Source organism: Arvicanthis niloticus, chromosome 13, assembly GCF_011762505.2.
Source record: "Arvicanthis niloticus isolate mArvNil1 chromosome 13, mArvNil1.pat.X, whole genome shotgun sequence".
NCBI lineage: Eukaryota > Metazoa > Chordata > Mammalia > Rodentia > Muridae > Arvicanthis > Arvicanthis niloticus.
This window is the reverse complement of record NC_047670.1, coordinates 22,858,849-22,863,087: the sequence shown is the minus strand read 5'-3', so window position 1 is coordinate 22,863,087 and position 4,239 is coordinate 22,858,849. Positions and strand designations below refer to the sequence as shown.

At 46.4% G+C, this 4,239-nt stretch overlaps 1 non-coding gene across 1 annotated transcript; it reads right to left on the bottom strand.

The window, feature by feature from the left end:
• Positions 1–3,381: 3,381 nt before the first annotated feature.
• Positions 3,382–3,511, bottom strand: LOC117719422 (small nucleolar RNA SNORA17). Its single transcript, XR_004608157.1, has one exon. It is a non-coding gene; the product is annotated as a small nucleolar RNA SNORA17 (small nucleolar RNA).
• Positions 3,512–4,239: the final 728 nt, after the last annotated feature.

Sequence of the window (4,239 nt, the reverse complement as noted above, 5' to 3'; positions counted from 1 at the left end):
AATGTTTCGGCTACAAGATTTAATATCTCTAGCCATTTAAATAACATTAAAAATTAATAAGGTGTTTAAAAATACATCTGCACAACCAGTGTTGGTATGTGTAGACCCTTTATTTTTCTTTATGTTATCCAACTTTCAGAATAATTCTGATATCTTGGATTGTAAAAATGTCACATGCTTTTAGCACAATGCTGGAATGGATCACTAGACCTAGCCTTGGTTGTGCATGTGCCTACCTTTGTGCCCATCTCAGTACATCGTTATGGAGACTTAAAATAGACTTTGGTCAGAGAGTTGATTGGCTCCGAGCCCATATAAAGCAGCTCACAGATGTGGTTCAAATAAGCTGTGTGTCAGCAGTCCCACATCCAGGTGTTACACCTCTGAGATTTGTGAATGATGCATTTACTTAAAGCCATAATCTTTCTGCTTATTTAAAAGGAAAGTGGAATGGGAAGTTGGACCAGGTACAGCAGCAATTGCAAATCCGGATTTCCAGCCTTGATGGAGTGCGGATGGAACCTGTTTCCCGTGGAGATTCTACTTCTTAAATTTCTTCTGCCTTTTCTTTCTTTCTTTCTAAAGAGCGGGAATAGGCCTGCTTGGTACAGCCCTATGATGTGAAGTAGTATTCATAGATGGTTGGTTTGTAAGCTCAAAGCCCAGCAAAAAACGTGACAAGGTAGCTTAAAGCCTAAGCATTCGCAGCCTTAGAGCAAGAGTCTCTCCCTGAAATTTGACTATCTAGGCTAAGAAAATAGCCTATGACAGAGACCCTCTCAGTCTATGCACTCCAGGGGCTCAGCCCATTGCACTGGGTTAGATGAGAGGTCTAAGTCCAGCCAGCTCTTGCCTAAATAATTGTGGTACCTAACAATAGGTTGACAGCCCTTGCACTCCTGGGAGCTATACTCCATTGCACAGGAATGGGTGTCAATTCTCTTTATATCTCCTTAGCCCTTAGCACCCAGAGGACTTGCTTCCATTGCACCTGGTTAGGGTAAGGGAAAATTCTTCGGGCTATAAGCTCTTGATCGCTTATTCCCCCAAGATGGAGTTTGCTTGATCGGGTTTGAGTTCGAATCTTAATTGGTACTACATTTAATAGGCAAAAGGCTGTTTCATATTAATAATTTAAACAGGGGGAGATGTTAGGAGCCGCAATAAACATTGATCTGCGCAGTTGCTAGGCTGAGAGGCGTGCCATAGTCACTGAATGTTGGGTGGTGAGCGAACAGCCAATCAGAAGTGAATACGTCACTCTAGACTGTACTTAAGCCAGGCCCCTTCCTCAGCTCTCCCCTTCCGCGCCTCTCCGCGTTTTCCCACGTGTGTGAGACAGATTAAAAGCCTCGTTTTGCAGTAACTACTCGATCTCTGCGTCTCGTGCTTTCTCTCCCACGGATGCAAGGCTCAGGGGGGCGCGTTAGATCAGACTTTGCTTCAGACTTCTGACCTCCAGAACTCTAATCAGTTCGTATTTGGTTTTTGTTTTGTTTTGTTTTCTGCAACCAAATATCTGATACAAAGGGACTTAAGGGTGTGTAAATTTATATTTACTTCATTTTTTTTTTACTTTTTATTGGTTCCTTGTGAATTTCACATCATGTACCCCAGTTCCACTCATCCCTTCCTCCCTTCTTACCACCCTTCACCCTTGCAACCTCTACAACAGAGAAAACGAGTGAGTCACAGTGTGGCCTACAGTACATCCTTTTGAACACACTTCTTTGCTTGCAAATGCTCATTGCAATGACTTGTTGGTCTGGTTTGAGGCCTCTGGCTTCTGGAAATTTTATCAATACTGGATCCTCACTGGAACTATCCTGTTGTACTGTGTGTCATAGAGATCCTGTTGTTTTATATCTGTAGGACTGGCCCTTTCCTGCACTTTAACAGTTCATCACTGGTGTAGATGTTGGGGTGGGCCAATTCAAAGCTTGGATTCTGAGCCTGAGAGGTATCAATCCACTGACCTGCTCTCCTGCTCTCCTGCTCTCCTGCTCTCCTGCCCTCGGGGTCATCTCACTTACAACCAGCCTACCACTTCACCCCCCTGCAACCAGGGCCAGCTCTATCCTGCTGCCCAGGTGAGATGCAGAGCCCACTCTCCTGAGTGTTGCACTGGCTATGATGTCCTCAGGGCCAGCTTTCCTGCCTGCTTTAGGTGGCAAGGGGACATCTCTCTCTTGCCCATGTCACTGCTATGGGAGGCAAGTGGCTGGGCCAGCTTTCCCATACTTATGCCCTCTGGGCTGGCTTGCCCATGTCTCAGCCACAAAGGACAGCTCTACTGTGCTGCTCAGGCTAGTACTGCTAGGCCCACTCTATGGAGTGTTGTAGCTAGTGAGGGGCAAAGCTAGCTCTACTGTTCTCATAACCTAGGGTCAGGTCTTGTGCCTGCCTCAGGAGGTGAGGCATGAGGAGGAGAAAGGTTATTTCTCTTGTCCACACCATTGCACGGGAGACAAGTGATAGGGCCAGCTCTCCCATGCTATCCTGTTGGGGAGGGGATGCTTACTCATAACTCCCACTATGTGAGGGGGTTGATCTTCTGAGTACTACAGCTGCCTAGGGACTGGGTCAGCTCTCCTGTTTTCAACCCCCCCCCCCCAGGTCAGCTTTCCCACAATGCCCAGGTCAGGAATGGCCCAGTTCTGCACATCCCTCAGACATTTACATGTGCCAGAGATGCCTGCCTGATCTTTGGTGGTAATAGACCCTTGCTTCTGCATGGCCATGGATTCAGACATGGCCTTCAGGGGCAGCACAGGCCAGGACCCTCTCCTGATCCCAGGTGGCATTGCTAGCTACTCACATCAGGGTGTTCTCACTACCGCAAGTCTCCAGTTCTTCATTGTGGCTGCATCCTTCTGTTTCTCTTTCTCTCCCATATCTCCACCACTTACTTGTTCCTCTTAGTGGGGTCCAGGGTATCTAAGTGTCTGATATCATCTCATGCATGGTCTTAGGACTGCCTTGCCAGACTCAAGCATTATGGCACAGAGCAGAGGTCCTCTCAGGCATGGTCTGCCCCCTCAGGCTTGCATGGCACCAAGCTGGTGGTCATCTCAGGTTAGATCCATTTCCAGGGCCCCATGGTGCCAGTCTGGTGGTTGTCTTGGGCTCTGTCCTCTCTAGGGATACCCAAGTGGCCCCATGTGAGGGTCATCTGTTTTGTGCTCACTCCCACTCAGCATGAGTGATCCCTGGTGGGGTTTTAGTCTCCAGCTTGGGAGTCTCTAGTCCCCATACTGGTAGCCTGTTCCAGCTTGCAGGTATCAGAATGGTAGTTGTCTCAGACTATCTCCCTGTTTTGGCCCCCTGAACCAGGATTGATGTTGATGGTCATCACAGACCTGCTCCCCCCATCCCCCAAGGAAAGTTAGGCTACTAATCATTTAGATGTTCACAGGTAAGAATACTGATTGTAGACATAGCCTCGCTCCTCTCTGCCACCTACTGACACACATGACATAACAGCCTCACCTGCAATGTCTCTAGGGGCAACTGATTTACAGTTTTAAGAAGAGGTGGTTGGAATAGAATTGAAGACAGAAATGAACCCACACACCTATGGTCACTTGATCTTTGACAAAGGAGCTAAAACCATCATCCAGTGGAAAAGAGACAGCAGTTTCAACAAATGGTACTGGTTCAACATGTAGAAGAATGCAAATTGATTCATTATTATCTCCCTGTACAAAGGTCAAGTCCAAGTGGATTCAAAGACCTCTACATAAAACCAGATAGAATCTCATAGAAGAGAAAGTGGGGAAAAGCCTTGAATACATGGGCACAGGGGAAAAGTACCAGTGGCTTATGGTCTAAGACCAAGAATTGACAAATGGGACCTCATAAAATTGCAAGGCTTCTGTAAGGCAAAGGATACTGTCAATAGTTGGGAAAAGATCTTTACCAATCCTACATCCATTCGATACAGGGGTAATACCCAATGTATACAAAGAACTCAAGAAATTAGACTCCAGACAACCAAATAACCCTATTTAAAAAAATAGGTACAGAGCTAAACAATGAATTCTCAACTGAGAAAACTCGAATGGCTGAGAAGCACCTAAAGAAATGTTCAACTTTCTTAGTCATCAGGGAAATGCAAATCAAAACAACCCTGAGATTCCACCTCACACCAGTCAGAATGGCTAAGATCAAAAACTCAGGTGACAGCCAATGCTGGTGAGGATGTGGAGAAAGAGGAACACTCCTCCATTGTTGGTGGGA